General features: G+C 44.1%; 1 protein-coding gene and 1 long non-coding RNA gene across 5 annotated transcripts in view; one reads left to right on the forward strand and one right to left on the reverse strand.

Annotated features, from left to right (window-relative positions):
- ITGB6 (integrin subunit beta 6) overlaps window positions 1-27,159 on the forward strand; it is a 129,759-nt gene that overhangs the window by 4,672 nt on the left and 97,928 nt on the right. The gene's annotated exons all lie outside the window — the stretch shown is intronic.
- Window positions 1-27,159, reverse strand: LOC109379874 (uncharacterized). Of its 2 annotated transcripts, XR_002123299.1 has the most exons (4): window positions 27,020-27,159; window positions 26,879-26,920; window positions 2,128-2,313; window positions 1-273 (listed from the first exon to the last, which is right to left on the reverse strand). It is a non-coding gene; the product is annotated as an uncharacterized LOC109379874 (long non-coding RNA). The 2 variants fall into 2 exon arrangements; XR_002123298.1 differs by having other exon boundaries at window positions 26,879-27,155.

Consider the following 27,159-nt stretch of genomic DNA (forward strand, 5'->3'; position numbering starts at 1 on the left):
TGGCTTCAAACAATAACCATTTATTATCGCACAGTTTTATCTGGTTCAGAAATCCAGAAGCAGCTTAGCAGGGTATTTCCAGCAGGGTATCTCATGTAGTTGCATTCAGAATGTGGGTCAGAGCTGCAGTCTCTGAAGGCTTTACTGGTGCTGAAGGATCCGCTTCCAACCTGGCTCACTCACATGGTTGTGGACAGGGGCCCTCAGTTCCTCACCATGTGAGCCTGTCCACAGGCTACATGGGCATCTTCAAGTCATGGCAGCAACCTTCCCCTAGAGAGAGAAATTCACGAGGGAGAAGAAAGCCACAGTATCTTTTATGACCTAGTCTCTGAAGCCATACACTATCATTTCTACTTTATTTTTACTTGTTAGAAACAAGTCACTAGGTCCAGCCTGTGCTCCAAAGAGGGGAATTAGGCTTCACCCCTTTAAGGGAGGAGTTTCAAAAATTTTGTGAACATATTTTAAAATAACCACTGAAGCTTCCAAAGAATCTTGAAGAATCTTGGAGCTGTGGCCGAAATCTAATTCCATGATGCGAAAGATATAATTTTGCAGTAGTCTGAATGAAAATTCTTAGGAGTTATAGTCAACAGAGTTCAATATGGGCCTGCTCCAAAAGCCAACGCGATCCTAGGCTACCTGAAGAACCAGGTGTCGTCTGGGCTAGAAGGTGAGTCATGTCTGTTTCACTGTGTTGGAGTCAGACCACAGTGGAGAGCTGTATTCAGTTGGGAGCACCACATGGAGGGACACACTAGAGCCCATGTGGAGGACAACAAATAGGGTGGTCAAGATATTTGAAATCAGAGCTGACCGAGTGGCGCGTTGGTTAAGAGCTGGCTTGGGACGCCAGCTCTGAGCAGCAGGGCCCCAGTTTGGATCCCACATGAGGGCCAGTAACGCTGCGCCCTCTACAGCTAAGATGGTGAACAACAGCTCGACCTGGAGCTGGCTGCTGTGAGTCGCGGGCAAAGGCGTAGGCTGCAGTCCCTGCTGCAGTGGAGCTGCCATAAGCTACCATGAGTGGCCGGCAGCCAGCGTGAGCAGCCAGCAGCCGGTGTAAGCTACCAAGAGCCGCCGTGAGCGGCCGTCCAGAGGCCGGTGACCGATCAACCTCACCTGGGAAGAGCGCAATGATAATACCAACATGGGCCAGTGAAGCAACGTCTTCCACAACTAGACTGAAGAACAAAAGGACAGCAACTTGTCTGTTCCCCTCCCCTGATTCCCCAATAAAATCTTAAAAAAAAAAAAAAGATATTTGAAATCATGTCCCATAAAAGGTTGTTGAAGGAACAAGAGACCTTTAGGCCAGAGAAGACTTAGGGATGCTTTGGTCATCATAGTCAAGAATGTGAAGGACTTTCTTGTACAGAGATAGACTTGTTCTGTTTCCCTTATGCTGCATCCAGAACCAATGGGTTAAAGTCACAGGGAAAACACTTTGGATCAATGTAAAGAAGGCAGTTCTAAGAGTCAAAGCTGACCTGATATGAAAGCAGCTGTGTTCGAATGTCACCCTTGGTATCAGGCATTCACAGAGGGCTGACTTGAGATATAGGAGGAGGGAGCTGGGATGGTAGCCTTGCAGAGTTCCTGTGATCTCCCCTCACAAGTGCTCTTCCCATGTAGCTGTGTAGTCATCATCGCCTCAGCATGGAGTAAATTGAAAGCAGTAGGCAGAATCTGGTTTTCATTTGGATTGACCAGCATGGCATGATCATTGATTCATTCACATTTCTGTGGTTGGAAATTTGGGTTGGGGTCAGCTGGTTGTTTCTTCTGCAAGTCTCATCTGGGTCAGGTGGCTGGTCTAGGATTAGCCTCACTCATGTCTGGTGGTAAACAGTTTGTCTGTTGGAGCTTTGAGCTTATTTTCATGGTGATCTCATGGATCCAGGGCAGTAGGGGTTGGTACGTCTCAATGTGCCAGCGCTTTTCAAGTCTCTACTTGTATCATGTTTGCTAATATCTCAATGGTCAAAGCAAGTTACATAGTCAAACCTAGAATCAAGAAGTGAAGAAACAGACTTCTTGATGGGGTAGTGGCAGCGGCAGTACACCAGGAAGGAAGGTATTTGTGGACATTGCAATCTACCACAGAAACCTTTTCAACGTTACCTGAATGACACATGGATGTCACTTTGGAGATCCCTTTGCTTTCTTTAATCAAAACCCATGCATTGGTGCATTCCTCTGCATAATTTTGACCAGACCATGATGAGGGTGTCCTCTCTGTCATGGTGAGCCCAGTGATGACATGGAGCAATCACGGCCCAGCAGCCATGTGCAGAGTCTGGACTATCCCTGTGAACAGACAAGGAGAGAAAACCCTTAGCCTTCCCATCCACTTGGGGGAAACAGAAGGACAACACAAACCTAAGGAAATCTAAGGGACAGAAACAGCAACATACCCCATGATATGTTTGGGGAAGAATAGTGTTTTAGAAGAATTTGAAGGTATATTCTGGACCCCATTTTCACTTAGTAATAAAGCAACATGGCACTTAGTAAGCAGCTGCTCCCTTGTGATAACTTTCTCACTGGACGCCTTCCCCACCACTTCCTTGTAACACTTCCAACTGTCTCTTAACACTGAACCCGGCTGCCGGTTGCCATTTGAATCAGCACTTACCCTACCACTGTCTTATAGAAGAGTTGAAGAAGATACCCTTGTGTCTATCAAAAATGTGAAAACTAAAGCTAGACCAGCCGGGCTCTGATTTTGTGGCAGAATGAATATTCTTCTGTATTAAATATACAACAGGTCCTCAAATGACATCCTGTTGTTCCATTATACATCGATGAGACGCCACTGCAATTTAACTGTTGTTCATATCCATTATCCTATGGTAAATTTTGTTTTGTTATATGTCATTTCATTGCAGTTCCAAGAAACCTATCGACTATGTTAAGTGCGGCCTTACTGTACAAGGAAAATATATCTGAGTCAAAAAAAATAATAATAACCCCCCCACCAAAACCAAAAAAACCCATCAAATATACCTGAAGATGCTATTATGAAACAGCTTCATTCCTTCCGTCATTCATTCACATTGCCCACCTGGCCCCAATAGCCATTTGAGTTTTTCACTCTTTGTTTTTGGTTTTTGTTTTTTTTTATAGCTGAGCCATCCTGCCACCTGTTGGCAGCTCAGTGGAGCTCAGCTCGGGCTGGGCATCGAACTGCTGTTGCTCAGAGCTCAAACTCTGGAGCGAGCTCTTAACCAACTAAGCCACTCAGCTGGCCCGAGTTTTTCACTCTTAATGAACAAATACTTTATTTTCCAAGCTAAGCCTTTAATAACTTGTAAGGTTTTTACTTCTCTCTGCACCCTTCTCTTTGTGCAAAATGAAATGAGGGTGGGAGTTGTCAATAACTATTTGGTTGACTAATTGATAGCATGGATCAAGTTTCTGGGAGAGAATAAGTATAAGGAAAAGGGACTCCCCCCTTCCTCATTTAGATAACATTTTGTCAAATGGTCGATTCACATCTAATCATTGTATTTTAAAGCAGGGACAGCTGGAGCTTGCTGCTTGCATCCCGCTCAGCCTTTATTCCTTCAATAAAGGCAGGAAACAGAAGGGTTCTGCACACAGCAGCCACAGACACTCATCAAAGACAAACCACTGGCATGGGAGCTTATCCAGGAAAGCCTGGCTGGCCCAGCGTTGGCTTTTGAGAGCCACGTGCAGACACACACCAAGTAGCACAGGGAGCAGCCTTCTCCCTTCATCCTTTGAGAGCGGGGGGCTGAGGAACAAGGCTCCTTCGGTTTTCTAACAAATGACCTATTTCAGTGAAATAAGAAAAGGAGGGCAGTCATACAGTCAGTCAGTCAGTTAGATGCCAAGTTGTAGCGATGTTAGTATGTCATGCCAGTAATTCTGTCTCGCAGAGTCCTCATGGCTTTTTTCCATTCCTTTTAGCAAGATTGCGGTTGTAAATCAGCAGGAGTGTCCTGGAGGCTGCTTCAGGTTGGATGTCGGGAGCAGTCCAGGGGGAAGAATCTTCAGAATAATTTAGAATATCAGTCTAAGAGGGAAGGTCAATTTTGCTATTTAGAATCCGAACACTATGCCAAATTGGGCTTTGAAGGGATGCTGTAAATGTCAGCCTTGGAATTTGAATTTAGAATATCTCAAAAACACAATAATTCATATTTTCATCCCTATGAGACTTAGTTCAGTTTCTCAGCTTCGACCTCTGACCTCTGAGCATCCTCAAAATTGGGGAGGCCACTTTAATAATAATCCACTTTGGATTGCTAAAACCCCTTTTTACTCATAAGAGCAGTTTCATTTGCAGCACCAAGAGGAAATAGGGAGAGTGTCATTCTGACCAAAAGGACATTGTGGACAGAAGCTGGATTTGCAGGGAGAGTTCAGATCTTGGTCCTATATTTCCGCCCCCCCAAATCCCTTCCTATGTCCCCCTCCCTCCAGCCCCTGGTAACCACTTCTCTACCCTATGTTCCTATGAGTTCAACTTTTTTTTGGATTCCACGTATAAGTGTTACCATACAGTGTTTATCTCCCTCTGTCTGGCTTATTTCACTTAACATAATGCTCTCAAGTTCCATCCACGTTGTTGCCAATGACAGGATAGCCTTCTTTCTCGTGGCTGAATCCAGTGTATGTATGTCCCACGTCTTCTTTATCCATTCATTTGTTAACAGACACCTGGGTTGTTTCTGTATCTTGGCTATTGTGAATAGTGCTGCAGTTTTCATTTCCTTTGGATAGCGACCCGGAAGTGGGATGTCTGGATCATATAGTGGTTCTATTTTTAATATTTTTGGTCCTAACTCTGAATAACAGCAGGACCTTAGGCAAGTACCTTGATGTCTTGGAGCCTTTCCTTCTTTATCTCTAAAATTAAGAGACCGGTTATTCAGAGGAATAAATGAGAAAGAAGTTTGTAAAGTATTAAGAAGTTTGAGTTAGAAACCATGGTACAGGGAGATGAAAAGCCGAAGTCACTCAAGCAGCAGCTGTGGAATCAGGACTAGAACCTGTTTCATGACACATCACTTAGCCCAGCACCAGCTGGCTTGTTAACTGAAAGCATACCTATTTTCTTCTGAGGTCAGCCCCTCTGCACTGAGGACTGCACTGATATGAGAAACAAATTAAGTAGAGCATGGAAGCTTGGATCTAGCCACTTCCCAGGGCCCTGATCTGTCTACAGTGCAACCCCCCTGCCAGATTTACCTAACCTCCAGCAAGTCAAAGACACAAGCAAGGCTCAGTTGGGATTCTTCAGTGGAAAGAATCTAGTGCAGGAATCTGTTATGGCCCCATCGTTGGGAAGCATGAAGGAGAAAGGCACAAGAGGTTTTGGAAGTAATTCATAGAGATGGCAACAATCCTTAGATGTGGAATTCACTGCAACTCTCTGTCTAAAGCTCTCTGCTCTGGCCATGGCCTCGTATCCTCAGCAGATTGGCCTCTTCCTTGGGTGTCTATGAATGCTTTCCCTTCAGTAGGCTCACTGTTGAATTACATCAAGGACACCTCTCCCCTGCCAACCACGATTTCCGCTGCACCATATCTCTAGAGACCTCCCGTACTCTGTGGACTTAAAGAGGAAGAACACAGACCCCTGGGGACAAAAGCCGACCCTCCTCCCATAGAAGCATCATTCTTGAACAATCCCATACTAGCTTCTGTCAAAAGCCACTGGGAAAGACAGAAACACCTCAAATAATGTTTAACTCTGATCACACTGTTTGCTTTAATTATTAACATTCGACAGCCGAAGGTAACAACGTATTCTATCCAGCTACTTGAGAAAGACAAAGGACCAGCTCATACCCCAGCCTTTATAAGATATTTGAGAAATTATTTTGCATGGGCACATACAGCCTTCACACATACCAGCAAACACTCCAAAGTGTGATGACGGCTTCACTCACTCTGCAAATATTTATTGAACTGGCACAGTTCTAGGTGCTGGGAATACACGGGGGAACAAAACAGACCAAAATCCCTGTTCCTGTGGAGCTTAGATTCCAGTGGGAGGTGGCAGATGCAAATATTTAACAATAAACTTAATGAATAAGGAAAGTATAGGGTATGTTAGGAGGTAAGAGAGAAACATAGTAGGGTGAGAAGAATGGGGAGTACTGGGGGTGGGGGGTCCCATTTTACATGGGGTGGTCCACGTCGGCCTCATTAAGAAGGTGACATTTTAGCAAAATCCTAAAGGAAAGGGAGAAGGGAGCCAAGTGGATATCTGGAAAGTGGTGCTATAGACAGATAAATAGCAAGTGTAAGGGTCTTGAGGTAAGAGCATACCTGGGGTGTTGGTGGAACATCTAGAAAGTTTGTATGCCTAGAATAGAGTGATAAGGAGGAAAGTGGAAGAAATGAGGTCATAGAGGAAACAGTGACCAGAGAGGTAGGACCCTATATTTGGATGTATACATTTTGCTTTCCTTTAGAGAGATGGGGCCATCGGAGCCTTGGGGCCAAGGAATGACACAATTTGACTTAGGTTTTAATAGGATCCCACTCTGGCTTCTGTGTGGCGATTTCATTATATGCTCAGATAAGGCCACGGGGATAGGCCCATTTCCACTTCTTTCTTCCAAGATGTTCAGAGTTGGCAGGCTTCCAGGCTAACACATCTGCATATCCCACACTGAAATGAACTCGTCTGTGGCCTATATCATGAGTCCCTGCCCCCCTGCAAAGTCCCATCATCTTCTATCCCAGCATCACATGGAGATGGACAGAGAAAGGAAAGAATCTCTTCTTGCCCTCTGTTTGCAGACTTCCCAATAATTCTGACTCCACCTTGCAAGATCCATTAGAGCTAATTAACGGCCCTCCTTTCAGTAGGTGTCTCTTCATAATGATTAATTCTGGGGCAGAGATAGAAAGCTCATTCCATTATGGTTCTTTTTTAAAAATTATTATTATTCAGGCTTCTACTACTGGCATGAACTGCAGGTGAATTTCTGAAGTCATGTTACTTAGCTGTCACAACTAGTAATAGAAAAATTCAATTTATAAAGAATTAGGAAAGGCAGGAGAGACATGCTCTTCGGTTTGGAACAAAGGAGATCAATCCTGCCACAATGGCAGCATGACATTCATGGACTTTGAAGATTCCAGGCTTCCTTTTCATTAATTAGAGAGAATCAAGAGTTCTGGTGGTTAATTATTTGCAGAAATTGTGCTCTGCAAAAGCAGATGCCAACTCACGCCAGCCGCCTCCAGCTGCAGCTCTGCATGATAATTAAACTGTGTGTCAGTCCTAAGCTTGATCTGGGTTGGCAAATAAACACTCGGATGGCCTCTGGTATCCACGATCCTTCGGGTTTCGGTAGGGTCAGGAGACTTCCTCACACAGGGACCCCAGGAGACCGACACTGTTCTGAATGGATTGCCCTGGATAGGTAGTGCTTTTAAAACCCACATCAAGAAACGTTAAGATCCAAGTCACCTACAATCTACCCTTACAAAGTATGTTTGGTGGGGTTGAGGGTATTTCCTGTTGGTACTTTTTTTTTTTTATTGCTGTTGTCATTACAGAGTTAAGTAATCAATTCTCTTAAAAAAAACAGAAACAACTTTAGGGGTGACCTGTTAGCTCAGTTGGTTAGAGCATGGTGCTGATAACACCAAAGTTGCCGGTTCTATCCCCACATGGGCCGCTGTGAGCTGTGCCCTCCCTAAAAGAGTCAATTATGCCATTGTAGCATGAAAGCAATGTGTAACCAATGACCATGGCTGTTCCCCAATAAAATTAAAAACAACCAACCAAACAAACAAAAAACCCTTTAATTGTTTTTAATTACAAAAGTAATATATATTTTTGTATCAATTGTAAGCAATGTAGAAGTGTATAAAGTAAAAAATGAGGGCTTCTCTGTGTCCCCTGCTAACTCCACCGTCCTGGAAGAGCCATCATGAGGTCTGAGGCCAGTCCTTCCAGACTTGCCCTATGCTTCAGGTTGCAGTCTTGGAATACTTTCCTGACCAGCCAGATCCTGACATCTTAACATGACATCCTAGCATTCCTGCTGCTTTTTCTGTATCCATGAGCCCCTCTATTGTCCTCTGCTTCAGGGGCAGATCTAACGTGTGGCAACGATGGTTTGGGAATCTTGCCATTACATTGGATTTGATGGCAGGACTGGCATAAGAACACAGGGACATTGGTACTTAGTTGTACAATCTTAATATTTCCGTGCAGGAGACTAGAGGTAAATCTGACAACCCCGTCATGGTGTTAACAATGCATCTGCAACTATGTTAAACTCAGTCTTTACTTTGACAACAGATGCTGTTGGAAAGCAGAAGAACATGTGCGTTATTAAAGCCATCAGCACTGCTGAAGTACACAGATGCCTGCGATCTTCTCACACCTACTGGGGGAAGGGAAACAGGGTACAATGCTGCTCTTCCAGAAATACAAATGCTGCTGAAGTTAGCCCAGGGCCTCATTTACCATGGGTCGGGCAGCAGACAGAGCCACGTCTCTAACCTGCCCTCCCAGACATCAATTTCTTGAGGGATTTATCCAGATGACTTCAGGTCTAAAGCTGAGCAAGGCTGGCGTGTCTGACTGGCATTCAGAAAAAGCCACGGGCAATGGAACGAACATGGCAGCCTGGCCCATCTTGCCCCAAATATCCACATTGCCTCAGGTGTTTAGACATTTGCTGGCATTAAGACCCCTTGGCCATTTCACAGTCCATTTATTTAAGGTATTTGAAACTCTCTCTGCAGAGCAGCTAAGGTTGTAATATTAGCCCGGCTGACATCAGACCCTCTCTCTGATTACCAAGGTCATTCTGACCACTTAGAAGTTACCAACTCTAAATAGCAGTCAGCAAGTTTTGTCCACATCTTGATAATAGCATTTTTTACTCCCATGTGTAATTGTCTGTCTACCAGACTGTTCCCAGCACTAGAGAGTTATCTCCTTGAGGGCAATGAATGTGTTTAGCATCTTGGTGCTGTCAGCAGCAGGGTGGAACTGGGGTACAAGTTTTAGGCTAACTCTGTTATACTGGACTTTCATTATGCAGTATTTGTTAGTTTGGTGGCAGAGTTGTTCTTTTGTTTTTTTATGGGGGTTTTTTCCTGTGGTTTGTTTCTATGAATATAATTTGATATAGGATATGATGGTTAGTTGTCTTACAGGTCAACTTGGGTAGGCTGTAGTACCCAGTGATTTAATCAAACACTAGTCCAGTTGTTCCTGTGAAGGTATTTTGTAGATGTGGCTTTCACCTGCAATCCATCGATTTTACATAAAGGAGATTACTCTCAATAATGTGGGTAGGCCTCATCCAGTCAGTGGAAGCCCTTAAGGGCGAAAACTGGAGAAGAAAAAATTCTGCCTCAAGACTGCAGCATCAACTTCTTTTTTTTTTTTTTAATTTTTTAAAATTTATTTTATTGTTAGTTTCAGGTGTACAGAACAATGCAATAGCTATCCTTTTCACCCTTCACACAGAAGAAAGTGTGGTTTAATTTAAGGCAAGTCTTAAGGCAAGGGCGGTGAATCTGCAGGAACTAAACTCAGACGGTGAGTCACCTGCAGCTGCCGTGGCCTGGAGCATGTCCAGCCTGGGCTGGCACAGAGCCAAGAGAGAATAACACACATTTGCCCAGGCATCCAGGGCATTCAAGCTTTCTGGTGCTAAAAAGATAAGACACAACGCTTGGGGGAGGGAAAGGTATTCAGGCTGGTTTTTCTCGCTATAGGCGAGAAAACTCTTTCACTCTTGAGGGTGAAAAAACTTTCCTCCTGCCAGACGCCAATTCCCAAGAATTCCCCTTCCCAGTGTGATGGGATGACCTCACCATGATCTCACTTCCTTTCTAGGAGCCTTGCGGATTTCTTAGCAGCCCAGAAACTTCAGGGCAGGGCTGCCTTCTGCTCTGTCTTTTTACCTTAACACTTAGGCTCAGGAAAACCCTTTGCTCTTTGCAGAGTTTCTGAAAGTAGCACCTTTTAAATTCACTTTAAAGGAATATGCTATTCCTGATGTCCGTAAATCTCTGTTGAAAAGGTGTAAGTATACAATGCTGTTTTCTGTGCCTACAACCGTTCCCAGGAGGAGCCTTTTCCCTCAGCCCTTCCCCCAGGCTTCTGGAAGGAGTTGCTATGAAAGAGTAGTCATATGAAAGCCCTAACAAGTGGTTGGGAGAGTGCTAATGGTCCCCAGCACCATTTTTGAGCACCATCACCCATGCAAGGGCAATGTGGAGGCAAATCGCTCACTAATTGGATGGTTTCAGATGCCAATCATAATTCCTGCTTCATAAGTTTATTGAGAACTTTAAAGGAGATGATGTACACAAAGTGCTTGGTACACAGTGGGTGCATAATGAATACTCGTTTCCTGCTCTTAGAAAAATTTCACATAAACCTGAGTTACAGAGAGGCCCATGTAACATGCATCACTCTAGTGGGGCGACTAAAAGCAGGCCCATGGGACAGACCCCTGGGCTTAAAGCCCTTATCTACCACTTAATAGCTGTGTGACTTTAGCAGGTCTCTTCACCTATCTGTGTCTTGTTTCTCCACTTGCAAAATAGGACTGATGGTAATAGTGCTTTTCTCACAGGATTAAGTGAATTCTAGAGCAGTTCCGGGTATGTAAGGCATATATTGACTGTTATTAAAATATGTTATTATGCTTCTGATTATTATTTTATTTCAGCATCTGCATGAGTTACAATGTCATCTTCAGTTCATTCCTTAATTTATTTCACAAATATTTTTGCACACTTTTGTCATCCAGGATAACATTGTACAATTATGCACTGCAGAATTATAATTTTTTTGGGTATTAATGGGTGCTTTGTGGAAAAAAACTAGGTCAGTGGTCAAAGAAATATGTGTGAGTGCTTGGCTTAATGATGCTAAACAGGTTTGTTTGTTTTTTAAGATTTTTATTGGGGAATTGGGGAAGGGAACAGCATTGGGGAATCGGGGAAGGGGAATAAAGTTGCTGTCCTTCTGTTCTTCAGTCTAGTTGTGGAGGATGTTGCTTCACTGGCCCATGTTGGTATGATCATTGTGCTCTTTCCAGGTGAGGCAGTCGCTTGCCGGCCATTGGACAGCTACTCATAGCGGCTCAAGGCAGCTCACGCTGGCTGCCGGCCACTCATGGTAGCTTACGACAGCCCACTGGAACAGGGACTGCAGCCTGCGCCTTTGCCTGCAATTCACGGCAGCCCAGTTCCAGGTCGAGCTGTTGTTCACCATCTTAGCTGTAGAGGGCGCAGCGTCGTTGGCTCTAATGTGGGATCCAAACCGGGGCCCTGCTGCTCAGAGCTGGTGTCCCAAGCCAACTCTTAACCAATGAGCCACTCAGCCGGCTCCTAAACAGGTGTTTTTACCAAAGGACTTCATAGAACATTTACCATGCTAAGCATACTCCAGGCAGAAGTCTTTTCCCTCACAGACCCCCTCCTTCCCAGAGCTGGTGTCACCAGGACACCCTTTGGAAAGTGCTTGCCTTGGGTCAGATAGAAAATAATTTGGATACAAGTCAGTGAGCCTCTCTGGCTGGCCATGGAAGCGTGTGAGCATGGCAGGCAGGGGCATATGGAAGGTGCTGCTGGGGGTATCAGAGAGCAAAAGTGCTACGAAAAGCCTTGCTGGGAAGATCTTGGCAGAACTTGCTTGGGTAAGACAAAAATTACATTGCTGTGAGTTACCAACACCTAATCAGACTATAGCTAGTACAACTAAAAAAATAAAAATAAGGAGGACAAGAAGGCTATGTAGCTACCATTCAATCTTTTCTTTCTCCCAGCTCTGAAATCAACTTTTTATTGTGCATATACTATATCCCACACATGGTCCTAGACACAGGATGCCTGATGAGCCCAGGATGCCCATGTGTTCACCAGTGGAGTCAGGCAGATAGGGAGACGTGCCCTATGGAAACACCAGAGAATAAAGAGCTCTTGGGGCCAGGGAGGAAAACATGGTTCAGGTGGGGGACTTCTACTTGGAATTCCTAGAAAAGGGTATTTGCTGAGCTATCTGTGAAACACACATATTTATCAGACAGAGATGAAAGGAAGGGCATTCCAGGAGGAAAGGCAAAAGTGGGAAAAAGTGAGATGATACTGGCTGTAGGTGGGGTCAGGTGAAGATAAATTTGGTTAGGATGTGTGGGGATGAGGCAGGATGGCCTCAAGTTAGGGCTGGAGAGTATTGCCCAGATAAAACTTGGAGAGCCTTGAAGGTCATGCCTGATTGCTTCATCCATTCATTTATTCAACAAATACTTAGTGAGTGCCTGCTATGCACCAGGTGCTATACTAAATATCTGGGGATAGAACAATGACAAAACAAAGCTCCTGTTCTCATAGAGTTTATAAACCTGGCGTAGAGAGAAACGGTAAACAAATAAACATAGAGTACAATGTCAGGTAACAATAAGAACTATAAAGCAAAATAAAGTAAGCTTAGAAAATGGAAAATAAACGAGGAGCCATTTTAGATGGGGTGGCCAGGGGTGGCTAAAAGGAGATGACACTTGAGCAGGAACCTGACTGAATCCCTGAATGAAGAGAGTGGATCAACCAAGCAAATATGCAGAAGAATTATGTCCCCAGCAGACGAAACAGTCAGCACAAAACCCTGAGGTGGTGGAGTACGGAAGATCCTAGAGCAAGTTCCAGGGGTTGCTGGTGCGGGCTGTGTGATGGGGAGAGGGGAAGGAAGGCAAGTCAGGGAGGCCATGAGGGGTCGGCTGTGCCGTGCCTTCTGGACCACTATGAGAATTTTGCATTTTATTTGAGGTATTATGGGAGCTTGCGCTGTATTTTATTGGGAAAGGGATGTTGAAGATACTGGAGCAAGACAGTGATAGAGCAATATGATGTGAGCTGTTGTTTTAGGTCAGTGGTTTTCTAATTTGGGGAGCACAAAGAAATCTTCCATAGAGGCATCATACTTAATTCTGGGTGCTCTGGCTGAAGTGGGGATGGGAGTCCAGAGCCTCAACCATTGATTGCCTCATTCTGTTGCCTTCCACAGGGACCCCATGGGCCCCTCAGAACACTTGGTATTAGGGAGGTGGCTGGGCCGGTGTAAGATGACTACAAGCTATAGACACTGGAGGTTGTCAGGAAAAGAGCTCAAGTCTTTCTTCTCTAGTAACCCAGAGGAGAGATACTGGGCCTCAGAATGGGCTAAGGGGAGAGAAATGGAGCCAAACTGATGAAGCGAATCTAGTCTGTTCTGCTCATCCCTCTCAGCTAGTGCATGACTATGTTGCAACCAACTAGTAAGAAATAAGAATATGCCATGGAGTGTGACAAAGAGATGACAATCATTGGGATTTGCAGGGGATGGTTTTTTTCTGAATGGTCGTCTGTATGGAGATGAGGAAAACTGAAGAGTAATTTCTACTTGATGGGGAAATGATATCAGGTGGTTGGAATACCTCTCTCCACGTAGGACTCGTATTAAATATTACCTCTTGGGCTTTGTTAACCACCATCTTCCCCTCACTCTGCCAGCCTCTTTGGCTTCCTCCATTTTCTTTGACCTCATTGGAAATGCTCCTGCCTCAGGCCCTTTGCACCTGTTGTTTCTTCTGCCTTGATTGCTCCACTTCACATATCCGTATGGCTGACCCTTCACGGCCTTCAGGTTTTCCCTCAAATGCCACTTCTCAGTGAGGGTTTCTGTAGGCACGTTACCTCTTTGACAATTCCTAGCTCACTTCCCTGCTTGTTTTCTTTTCTCCTTAGCTCTCTTTACTATATGAAGTACTATTCTTAAATATTGTTTACTGTCTCTCTCTCTCTTCTCCTCTTCAGAACATAAGCTCTACGGGAGTAGGGATTTCTGCCTGTTTCATATCTCCAAGGCCTGAAATAGTGCTTGACATAATGAGGATTCCATAGAGACTCTGGAACGCATGTTTTCCCGTGCATGAGCAACTGTCTCAGGGTCTAGGATAAATTCAATAATTTATTACAGAGGATTTGTTACATTTTTTTTAAAGCACATTTATTGTAGGCCATGTGGTGATGTGAAAATAATTTTTTTATTCCTTGATTTGTTAAAAACAAGAGATTAATACAGTAGTTATGGGAATGTATGGTATAGCATAAGGAATATAGTCAATAATATTGTAATAACTAGGTATGGGGCCAGATAGGTACTAGATCTATTAGGGTGATAGATGGGAATGGGGTTGGGGACAGGGTGAAAAAGAGGAAGGCATTAAGAAATACAAATTGGTAGTTAATACAGTATGGGGAATATAGTCAACAATGTTGTAAAGATCATGTAAGGTGCCAGATGGGCACTGGATTTATCAGGGGGATCACGTTATTGACTGTGTAGATGCCTGACCAATACATTATACACCTGAAGCTGAAGTAGAATAATATTGAATGTCACCTATAACTAAATATATAGGTATATATAGTCACGGGATATGGAGTACAGCATAGGGAAGATAGTCAATGGTATTGTAATAGCTACATAAGATGTCAGAGGGGTAGTAGCTTGGGGGGGGTTATCACTTTATGAGGGGTTTAAATGTCTAACTATTATATTACTTTGTTTATTACTGAAGCTAATAAAAAAAGATATAAGCAAATGAAAATAAAAACATAGGATAAACAAGGTACGGTATGCTAGTCCACGTGAGACTATGAGACTTCTTTTGGCAAATATTTCTATAGAAACGCCCAGTAACCAAATACTGGGCAAGGCACTGAGGTGCAGTGAGGAGTGAACTTGGTAAAACACTGAATTCTAGTTGTCTTTTGCAATTTCTTGAAGCAACTCTCAGATGCTTACCCTCCATCCACAACGCACTCCCACAGGATCACTGTACTTACAGACAGCCCTCCACTGACTCGCAGGTTGAAGACTTGTTTTTAATTCAACTGATGGAACTTGGAACACATTGTCTTACAGAATCCCCATGATAAATGGGTGAGAGTTTCTCAGGCTGGCTCACAAAAACATTTAAAACTAATGCAGTGAACATACCATAAATTCAAGATGAAAAACTGTAGAAAAGAATACTGTGGTATTACCAATATCAAACCATAAAATATAAATTGAGTTAGAAATGAGTTGTAGGGTACTTTGGGTGACCGTGTTTGACAAAAGCATTTAAAAATGTTGAAAAGGCTCTTTGAATTCCTCAGGAGAAGCTGGAAATCTGGATTTTAATTTGGTGGCCTCATATGTGGTGACTCATTCTCGGCCAGTGCCCTTGTCTCACAGTCCTCCGCTCTCTCAACTTCTCTTTAGTGTTTCCTTTGCCACTTGTATACCTCTTTATCTACCCCTGCCTTTCCTCTCTGGCAGTTGATACCTCTCTCACCTCTTTCTTGAGCACTATGATGCAAAATTTTTTCCCATCTCGCCTTTTTTTTTTCTCTTTCCTTAAAATAGAACAGGGGACATAAGAAGAAAGCCTGTCAAGACCCCCTGTCTGGCCGTTCCTATTTAGAAAGATGTGGTCTGGATTCCTATAGACAGAGGGAAAACTTTCCCATGTCATTCAAGGATGTCAGGAATTGTGGCAAATTCATTCTTGGTTTGTTTGTTTGATTTGTTTTGTTAATCAATGTTATAAATAACCTTTATGACTTAGGAGATAGGGCCAATAGGAGTATGAAGGTTTATATCTATTCCCCCCACCACGAGACACACACACACACACACACACACACACACACACACACACACACAGGTTATCTCAGGCATTGTAATAATATACTCTGTTGTAATGAGGTTCAACTCTTCTAAGTAAGAAAAACTAGAGAGGTCTTCAATCCTCCCTGCTTCAGGTCTCATAGACAGAAACACATATGAGACCAGGAGATAACCTGGTTCCATCATTATCTAAGTGAGTCACAGAATCTGTCTCTCAGGACTCCATTTCCTCATCTTTAAAACATGGACAGTCCATCTGTTCTTCCTATCTATTAGACTATTGACAGAAACAAATAGCATGGTAGAAATGAAATTGCTCTTAAGATTTAAAAGCCCTAGAAGCCATGGTATTATAAAGTATCAAAAAGTTAACTCTAGCTAGCTCTGTAATGTTACCGTAACCTGGATTATTTGAAAAAGGCTGGTCCTCGGGCCGGCCTAGCGGCGCATTGGTTAGGAGCTAGCTTGGGACTACAGCTCTGAGCAGCAGGGCGTTGGTTCGGATCCCACATTAGGGCCAGTGATGCTGCACCTTCTACAGCTAAGATGGTGAACAACAGCTCAACCTGGAGCTGGGCTGCCGTGAGTCGGCGGCGACGGTGTAGGCTGCAGTGGGGCTGCAGTGGGCTGCCATAAGCTACCATGAGCGGCTGGCAGCCAGTGTGAGCTGCCAAGAGCCACCATGAGCGGCTGTCCAGAGGCCGGCGACCAATCTGCCTCACCTGGGAAGAGCACAATGATAATACCAACATGGACCAGTGAAGCGACGTCCCCCACAACTAGACTGAAGAACAAAAGGACAGCAACTTGTCTGTTCCCCTCCCCCAATTCCCCAATAAAATCTTAAAAAAAAAAGAAAAAGAAAAAGCTTGGTCCTCTTACCTCACCCAGGAAAGTCCCAGGTTTGAGGCAAGAAGGGCTGAAGTTACTCAGAATCTGATATTTGTTCTACAACTGTTATCACTAACATAAGCAAGAAGGTTAAGTATTAAGTGCTATAAAATGTATTTGCAAAAGGAAAGCCAGAAAGAACAAACGCTGTGTTGAGTGAATGCTAAACTTTATACCTGAATTTATTTCTACTGACTAGGTTGGGCCATTCACACGCTAGAACTGGGAAAAGGGAACACACATTTAAAGTATATCCCAGATAGAAATCTCTCTATGTCAACAGCAGAATAAGGAATCTTTCTCCCACTAGGGCCTGACTCAGGTGTCTAGAATGTTAACTTGCTCATAAAATAACAGGGCTATTCAGCATTGTGATTATTTTTCTCCACCTGTTTTTTTGTTTGGGGATTTGTTGGGAATTGTTTGGGGATTTCAATTCGCTCTGGGTAAATGATTAGTGTGTGTCCTCATAGAATAAATGCTATGATGATAGCATATTCACAAAGAACATCAACCATCAGTTTACCACATACCTCACCAGGTAGGCCATATATTTAGGTAAATAAAGATTTTTTAAAAACCGAGGCCCAGTGAGACAAATAGTGCCCTAAGGCAGAATTTATAGGCCCTTTATAATGCTTGTTAAAAGTTTTTATTTTGTTGCAAATCTTTGAAAATCAGGAGACATCACATAAGACTCTAGATTTCTGGGTTCTGTTAAAAAAAAATCAAAAGATCTGGCCACATTGGGCCTAAATTCCAATATGGCAACAATTAGCTACAGCTAGGTGGTAGATGTTCCCTTTGGATCAGGCATATGCTCTTCAATTTGGCACTGTCCTCACCACTCCCTATTGCCATCAATACCTGGTCCACTTTATGGTAGCCTCCTGACCCCTGGAGGCATTTGAAATTGTGATCCTTGCCCTAATACCCCTCCCCACCCCAAAGGTATGCACCTCTACTTTCAGTATCTTTTCTAAAACTAGATTTTTAAAAATTTTTAGGAGAAACCATTAATACCTTAGCATGAAATAGGTGAGCAGATCATTGCTTCCCAAATAGGAGAATCTGAAAGTCCTGGTGAGGAGAGGGGAAGGCTGAGAGGAAAGGTAAACAATTTGGGTTTTTACAATAGGAATATCATGGAAATTTGCACATGCGAGCCATATGTTCAACTGAAAATATTCTAGCAGCCACGTTAGAAAGAAGTGCTGTGAAATAGCTGAAACATTGAACTGAACACACCGAAAATATTTTCATTGCATCATGTAATCAATTTAAAAATTATTAATGAAGTTTTACCTATTTTCCCCACTAAGTCTCTGAAATCCAGCCTGCGTTTTATACTTGCAGCACTTCTCTGTTCAGACTTGTCATATTTCAAGTTCTCAATAGCCGCATGCAGTAGCTACGGAGGGAGACACACAGCACAGGGGTAGAGAACCACCTGACTGGTGGTGCCTAGAGCACTTCCTATCTATTTGATGGGATTCAGAAGGGCCCCACATTTATTGAGGGCTCGCTACACACTATATGAAATACAAATATAATTTGTTTTCTTTTAGTTTCTGTGTCTCACTAACAAAGACAACTAGAGCAGAGGGGAAAGACCATTGAAATGGGGCTTCGATTGGAAGCTCAGCTATGTCTCCTACTAATCCATGTCCCTGGCCTTGGTATTTTTTATCTTCATCTTTAAAGGTTTCTCGTCTCTCAAGCTGGTAATACTTGCATTTATCTTAAAAGGTTAGTGTAAAATTTATAAAAAATGCTTTATAAAGTCTAAATAACTATACAAGTTTAACAAAAAGAAAAAGAGCAGTATTATATTGAATGCTGGTCTCTGCACTAGGCACTTTGACCAGGTTGTCTTAATCTTTATCAAACCTCTATCAAATGGTATTATTATGAAGATTTTAAGAGGGAGAAAAGGAAGACTATAGAAATTGAGGATCTCTGCACAGTCACACAGGTAGTGAGTGGTAGAGCCAACCACAGCTTTGAAAATAGGTTGGATTATATCCATGGCATTATTCTAGTTAGAGAATCTTATCTTTCATTTTCTGAGATATGTTGGTGTTTTACAGATGAGGAAATCGGGGCTTTGTAATTATATCTAGGATTACACATGTGGCAAATTAAACGCCCTGGTAGATTTAAAATTGGACAGTCTCTAGAGTTGTCATTCTGGTTCTAAGTCCACTGAACCCTCTGAGCCAAAGGAATCTCCTGGTTATTGAGATTATTTTTTTTAATTCCAGAAAGAAGAGCTAATCCCTTTGACGTCAGATCTCTTCTAAGGAGGAAATAAATGCATAGGACTGGTAGGGAAATTTGTTACTATTTGGTGATTCTGTCCCTTTTTGGTTCAAATAACTTCAATAAGTATTAGTCTATCCCAATTCTTCCCACTTCCTGGGAAGTGAGTTCTTTTAATGAGATGATTTATCAACTTTGTTTAAGCTCCAGCCTGACTTTTGCAAATATAGATAAGAAAGATTATTCATGGCTGAGTTTTTCTACAATTGCACATAGGCTCAGTGTGAGCCGAGGCATTATTGGCTCCAAAAGGATAGTATTTCTGTCACAGCAAGGGACACGATTTGTGTTAGCCTACATGTTTTTCAATGTGCCCCCACCAGACCTTCTCACCAGGTGGGCCCCGCCCTCAGCATGAACACCCTAATCCTCCCAGGGCTGTACCTTTGCACATGCTGTTCCCACTGCTGAAGTGCCTTGTCCCTCAGCCTCCCCCAGCCAAAGCATGTTTGTCCCACAGGGGTCATTAGCTGAGGTCAGGAATCTGACGATTTCAGGCTGCATCCTTCCTACATCTTTGACTTCTAAGCACATATTGTCTGCACCTCTCATTTGAGCCCATCTCACACTCCACCTTGTTTTGTCATTGAACTAGTTTCTGTGTGTGTTTTTATCCAATTAGATAAAGGTTCATTGAATACAGGATCCTGGTATCTACAGTGTTCTGCGTTTCAGCAGTACTTAAAATATTTCATTTACTAACTGCTTGAATGTACTTACTCTGTATAATGGGGCTGGGTTTATAATAGGTGTGTAATATCTGTTGCATTAAATCAACTTTAGATTTGAAAACCATATTTAGTCGTTTTGGTAGAGATAACAAAGGTCTGCCTTGATTTCAAGGTTTTTATTTGTCTTATTCTCCTTTCCTCTTTGTCACATCTCTATAGACTTTGAATCTGAGTTACTAAATCTTGCTGTATTTTCATTTTTACCTCTGTTTAAGAGTGCTTTGATAATGCTACTCCCTACTTACAATATGTATTATTAATATCTTCAAGCAAAAGACTGAATTATCTTGCAAAGTCTATGATCTGAGTAACATGGAAAGCAATAAAATTAATATGGATATAGAAAAACTTTGCTCCAGGTGAAACTGAAATACGAATTGAAAACTATGACTCAGCCGTCTGCATTTTTCCTGGTTTAACAAAGCAGCACAAAATGTACGGTAGCCATGGATAAACTCTTTATGCCCTTCCAGGTAATGAGTAACTGCGTGTGACTAAGACAGAATTAGGAGCATGTCTCAGACCTTGGGGGGAAAAAAAAGTTCCCATAACTATCCTGGATACTCCCAGTTCTGGGAAGGATTATCATGTCAAAGGCTTGAGTGACATCAGTGTCTTTATTTGTCAATAAGAACCTGGAAGGAGCCGTTATTGTCTTTAATTAAAAAATAATTACCATGATAAAATTCAGGGATCTGTCAATTCTTTGAGCTCCCAGAGTGGTCTTATTTCATACATTTACCCTTTTTTCCGGGCTTTTCGTATTTTCATCAAGATGTGTGTGTGTGAAGTCAGCAAATACCGAGACCCAGTGGGTGTTGTTAAAGCAGCATGTTCCTTTGGGGGTCTGAGTTTTCAGGTCCTTGGAGAATAGACTAGGCTGCCAGTCTTCATGAGAACAGGTACTCGGGTTTACCTTTTAGTAAAACAAACTAAATTCCAACGTGAAGACTGTCATCAGAAATCAGCTCCTGAACTTTCCCTCCCACTGCTGCCGCCGCGGCTATTTCATCCAGGAAACAGAACCGTTGGCCACTTTCATGCACTCCACCTGCCTTGGGCTATTTTAAAGTTATTTGACTTTCTAGCCTGTGCAATTGGCTATGGCTTGCTTTTAAAACTGCTTTTTTAAAAAATCTGAAACCAATCGATTCCTCTAGCAGGTTTTCTCCATGTTTCTCCAATTCCTCTACGTGTCAGGTGTGGGGATTGGGAGGGCGCCGGCGCTGAGGTAAGCCACCCTCCAGATACTCTGATAACCACCCACATCCTGAGCTGGTGAGAGGCTTCTGGATTCCTCCATTGCCAGCCTAGCAACTTTCTGGAGTCCCATCACTTCCTCATTCTCCATCCAATCAATCAGCAAGCCCTGTCAGCTCTGCTTCCAAATCCTGCCAATCTGTGTGTGCTCTTTGGTTCTGATATAGTCACCTGATCATCCTCCTCTCCCATCTGTCCTACCATTATCAGACCCCTGCCTGGTCTCCCTGCTGTCTCTCTTGTTCCATGGAAGCCTAAGGTATCTTTCTGGAATATAAATCAGATTATGTGGCTCCCTTGTTTTAAACTCTAATTGCTTCCCATTACGCTTAAAGCAAAAAACTAATGTCTCCCCTGCCTCGCAGAGCCCTCCACCATCCGGGTCCTCTCCTGTTCACTGACTGAGCTCTCCTGGCACCACCCTCTCCTTCCCTAGATGGCTTCCTTTCTTTCCATCATCAGACCTCCTGGAGCTTGCCCCGCCCATGTGCTTTTGCTGCGCCTCTGCCTGGAATCCTCCTTCCTCTGATCTTCACACAGATGGTTCCTTCTTCATTCTAGTCTCAACTTACAGTCAGCTCCTCAGGGAGAACTTCCTTAGTGTGGCACCCCAAAGGTGCCACCTAGTCACCCAGTACCACATCACCCTAAATCAATTCTCTGGAGAGCACTTTATCACAATCTGATATTTTTCTTATTTATTATTTTTAATTAATTTATTTAGCATTCATTTTTCCCAATTAGGATCTCACTCTCTTACTCTTACATCTCCAGTGAGTAGAACAGAGCCTGTCAAAGAGTAGGTGCTTACTAAATAATTTTTTAAGTGGACAACTAGATAAATACTAATAAATGTCACGGCCAAAAACCATTCAGTAATGGCTTAATCTTACATGACACTGACTTGACCAGTTTCAATTTAAGTATAACTTTTACCACATTATCTCATATGATCCTTGTAGGAAACTATGGGACAATCAAGGAAACAGAATCAAAGGCTGCCAAGAAGCTATAAGGAATATGCATGTTAGAAGCTCAATGCTTTTCTTGTAGCAAGGCCGGCTGAACCCTAGCAGAGGTCAGACACGTGAGACCAGGACCCACTCACAGTTTCCAAGCATTTATTTGCATAGTTGGTCTGCATCATCTTGTTTTTCAGCTGAAGGAGCTACAAAGAGTTTAATGAATGGTTGGTGGTGACTTAGGGAGAAATGGAAGGGGTGGGTGTTGTTCAGCATGAGGCAGGGAGGCCCAGCAGGGCTGGAGCCCATAGTGGAGTGAGACCAGAGCCAGAAGCTGAGGAGCTGTTGACACAAGAGAATGTTGGATCGTTAGACCTAAGCAGAGCAGGTTTGGGAGTCAGAATATAAAAAGCGGAACAGGGTGGGGTGAGGGTGTTGTCCTTTCCTCTGCAAGGAATGTGGTCTGGCTACAGCATGAGGAGGAATAGCAGGGAATACAGAGCTCTGTGACACTTTGCAGGTGGCGCAGGGGCCAAGGGGCAGCTTTGCGGAACTGGAAGACGGGCCCCCTAGTGAGGGCAGCGTCCTAAGGAGCATTTTCATCAGGAGCATTGCAGTGTTTCACTCTGAGCGGCGCCAAAGTCCCAGTCCCCTAAATGCATCCCCAGGCCACCAGAGGGTTCTGCAAGGCCTGGACCCCCCAAAACTCATGGAGGCCACACCCAGCAGCTCAGCTCCCTGGGCCAGGTGGGGCGGAGGCAGAGACTTGGGCTTCACACAGACATGTTCTCACACAGGGCACGGGTAGGGTGGCAGTTTCAAATCACCAACAAGCCATGTACCTCCAAGAGCTGCAAACGGTTTCTGAGCATACTTGATACATCCTGTGGACTCACCCCAAATAAGCAGAGAAGCTTTGGGAAAGGGGAAGCATAGGGAGCCAGAGTTATGCAGGTGGAGCAATCAGCTAGCAAAATTTGAGTGAAAATGTAATCTAATTGGCCCCCACAGGCTGGTGAGGCCTGGAGACATTTGGTTACATCCCTGCCAAGGAGGCTCAGGAAACAGGTTCAGACCTACTCAGCTGGGAAGCAATTAAGCACCAATGCCAAGGGGAAGCCAAAGGCAACTACAGGCAGAACAATGGCCCTGTTGTGGACCCAGCTTTCCGTGGGCTTTTGGGAGGGTGCTCCAAGCCTGCTGGCTGCACCGCTTCTGCACTTAAGTAGGCATAATTAACTAACAGATGCTAATGGTAATCACTTCTGCCTTGGGGCCACATTCTACATAAATTTACAAAATATGGAAAAGAGTTCCCTGCCCTGCAATGACACTGTAGCCCCAACAGAAAGGAGACCCAGATTGTCAAAAGGTCTATGGCAAAAGGGCTCCATTTCAATTGGGTCTGTGAGGTTGTCTATTGAGAAGCTAAATATATGTAATTGTCTTTCATATTACCAACAAAGGAATTTTGCTTTGTCTCTTGGGGGCAGGGGCTATAACTTGGGCATTCTTACATCCTCAAAAGCCTCACTGGGATCTTGCACATAGTAGGCACTTACCATCTGTTGCATGAAAGAATCGAATTCCAAAGAGAAATAAGTGTTCTTTCTGACTTGGGAGCTCATCTTCAGAGGTGACACCCTGGTGTATGGTGTGTCCTAATGACACAGAAAGAATCAGGTCCTTTCTCCCATTAATGCTCTCAAGAAAAATAAAACAATTCTGCTTAAAAAGGGCTGAGTTCCAGGTAAAACAAGAAGTTAATGGAACAATTCTACCTTTTGCAGTGGTCCAGCCACCCCCACTCTAGAAAAGATCCACACATTGGGTTTCATCCTGTTGATTGGAAAGCTCATTGTGTGTATGGATATGGTAATGGGGTGTGTACGCCCACGTGCGTTTGTGTGCTGTGTTAACAGAAGGACAGAAACTATCACAGTCTACGGCCACAATGGTGAGCACTGCAAATGCCACAGCTAAGCAACTAGAATAAAAGTTCATCAATGGACAGGATAGAAACTTAAAAGCTGACCTAAAAGCAATGGGCTATGGCTGTAGTTGAGTAGCCCAGGGACCACCTGAATGGTCATAAAAGAAAGCCCTGGGTGAGTATGTGGTTAGGAGAGGCTGGTGTTGTGGCTAAACAGTATGATAATGGTCTCAGGATAGGCAGGTGTCTGCTGCAGGTCCACCTCATTTACCCCTCCTTAGATGGGCTTTCCTGGGGCCACTCAGCAGACCAGATGGTCACATTGGTTCCATGTGGAATCCAGGTGGCATTACCACAAACTCTGGGAAAGTCTACCTGTCTCAGAGTTAACTTCATAAATGGATCTCCCAGGAGTTTTCAGGTGAACTAAGACCATAGGATCGCAGCATCTTGGGGCTGTTTGATGCACTGTAATCATTCCTGTTGCATCACTACATCTGCTGTGACCAGAAAAGCAATGCATCCTTTTGGAAATGGGTCAGCCCTTAAATGGTAGCCCACCCTTTTCAAGAATTCAGGCGGCCCCAAGACCCTGACTTCAAATCCACGTGACATACGGAAGCCACACACCAGGGTTTCCTAGAATACCCTCACTCTCAGATATCCTGCTCCCTTGCTCCATGAAGACTTCATGGGTAGCCCTTGTCATGGTGTGGTGCTTGCTTTGGGCTGGGACTATATCACTGACCTAGTTAGAGAGCAAAACTGGGGTTCTTTCCATCAAGAGCTGCTTCTGAAATGATGGTGACTCATCGGTCCCCACCACCTTCAGAGCTGAAGGTGTATCATGGAGGAGGCGAGAGATTGCTGCCCAGACCCTGAGGGCCTGGGTTTAGGAATGAGAAGACCAAGTCAGACATGCCAGGAACAAACCAGAAGTCCTTAACCACTCTCCCTGAGCTGAGCCATGTTAAGCTTTAAATAAATTTAACCCAGGTTTTCTCCCACCACTTTTCATTTTTGCTTATTACTACCTGTTGGGCCAGAAGCGGAATGGTCAAAACATTTCCAGTGAGGCTGAATTTTCAGGGTATTGACAGTTAGCCTGGGAGCAGCAGGAAGCAGGATTTATAGATTTGTATGACCAGGCAGGCAATCTCCCAAGCCTCGGCATTTGGACTTGATTTTAATTAAATAAATGTCCAGGCTTTAGTGGGACGAGATCTCTGGAACCCTGGAGGATCTCCCAAATAAATTGAGGTAAGATCCTTAACCCAAAGGCTTTGGCATCCCCTAGGGAACACCAAACACACAGGTGGGCATTCTGGCAAGTGGGAAGGATGATTGCAGAGTGAAGTGAACTCCTGGGAGGTCAGCAAGGACTTGGCAGCGTAGAAGATTCTGTCACATCTACTACAAGAAGGAAAAGAGTCTTGCAGCCTGATGAGCTATTTCGGTAATGCTGAGGCAGTAGCCATCAGTGATAAAAAGCACGGCTCCTTCTGCTTGGGTTCAAATTTCAGCTCCGGCTGACCTTAGATGCATTACGTGAATTCTCTTAGTAAAGCTTCCCTGCTTTTAGAGGAAAGGAATTATAATTGCACCTCCATCAAAAGTTCCCATAAGTAAACCTCAAAAGGCTGCTGATTTAAGAGCCGTATCTGCATCTATCAGACCACAGCGCTCTTCTGCTCCAGACCCTCTCACGACTTCCTGCCTCACTGAGAGGAGAACCCAAGTGCTCTCCAGGACTTTCAGGGTTCTGTTTCCCCGTGAGCTCTCTCATCTTCACCACTGTCCCTGTACCCAGTGCTCTGGTCTCCCTGGATGGCATGCCTGCCATGCTCTGGCCCCTAGGCCTTCAAACTTGCTCCCTCCTCCTGAAATGCCCCTCACCCCAGGTTGGCTCCTCTAGAATTATTTAAGATACAGTGTCGCCTCCTTAGAGAGGACCACCCTGATGACACCGAATGAAATAGCCAACACTTTCCCAATGCTCACTGAATATTTGGTGAATGAGAAACAGCACGCTCTCAGCTTCCTCCCAAGGTCTCCCAGCTGCTGCTAGGTGTTTGCCTCCAGAGTCAGGAGGCTTGTAGATACACCCACAAAGACAGCTAGCATCTGTCATCCCAGGTGCCCACTGGCCCATGCTCCTCTCTCACAAAGCTGTGGGGAGCCACTCTGCCACCACCCATCTTGGGGGTCAGGTTACCTGCTCCTGAGGCCTGCTGTTCTCAGGGGCCAGAAGAGTCCTAGGTGCCAGCCAGACAGGGCAAGAGCTGCTTTTCCTGGGCCCTGAGGCAGCTCATGGACCACGCCTCACCTCCCTGAGGTTTTTTTTTTTTTTTTTTTAGTATCAAAGGACATTTCTATTTTTTATTTTAATTAGTATTTTAAATTAAAGAAATCAGACCTAAACCGTTGTAATGTCTATACCTTGTCTCTGTTTTTGGTCATGCTGCCCATTTGATAAACAGCCATGTGTAGTTGATACTTTGTTGTTTTTGCTTTAATATCATAGACAAAACTGGCACACTCCTCCCTGAGGTTTATTGAGCGGTTTTTATCTGCTTTAGCTATCTGCCCTGTTATGAGTTCAGAGTCCTCCAAGCTAGATGAAGAGTGAAGAACAACAAGTCCCACCATCTTCCCTACTTTGTTCCCTCCTCCAGCAGTTTCTTCCCAATTCTCTCTCCAAAAGGAAAGAAAAAAAAGCTCTGTGCATCTGGTACGTACAGATACCAACAGGTGAAAACAGATACCAAGAGCAGGAGTATACGTGCGACGAGCGAGAAACAAGGGTGCTCCAAGGGGACTCATAGTGCCCACGCGGTGCCTTTATGTGCATTAGGAAAGAAGGTGCCCTTTTCTCCCTGTCCTACTCAATTGTCATAATAAACAGACAAATCCACAATGTCAACAATAAGAGCTGTGTTGACCCACGTGTTCCCCTAGGCAAGTTATCTGAATTAAGTCAGCACCTTCATGCCAGGGCCTGGCACCCTGAAGGCCAACTCTGGCTTATTCAGTTAATGAGGCCCATCAACAGCAGGAGCACAGGGCACAGTCTGGCCCTTCCCACAATACTTACTCATTCGCAGATGATCTAGCTTCCCAGCGTCTCTCTCTTAATCTATGAAATTGGAGCAAGGACATTGTGAGTGGCAGGAGGGTCCTGCCTGGTTCCCAGGCCACCCCCAATTCCCTTTCAGTTGAGAAATGATCATCTCACCCGGAGCCAGCTGCGATAAAAGCATAAGGCAGAGTGCAGGCTGGGTAGGCCTAGTGCTGAGACTGGCATTTTCCCTCTCCTCCAGGCTCTGCCAAGGAGCCAGCAGGGAGGGTTTAGGTCACGCTGCCGAGAAGCTGGCA

This window comes from Hipposideros armiger, unplaced genomic scaffold, assembly GCF_001890085.2.
Source record: "Hipposideros armiger isolate ML-2016 unplaced genomic scaffold, ASM189008v1 scaffold_30, whole genome shotgun sequence".
In the NCBI taxonomy this organism is placed as follows: Eukaryota; Metazoa; Chordata; class Mammalia; order Chiroptera; family Hipposideridae; genus Hipposideros; species Hipposideros armiger.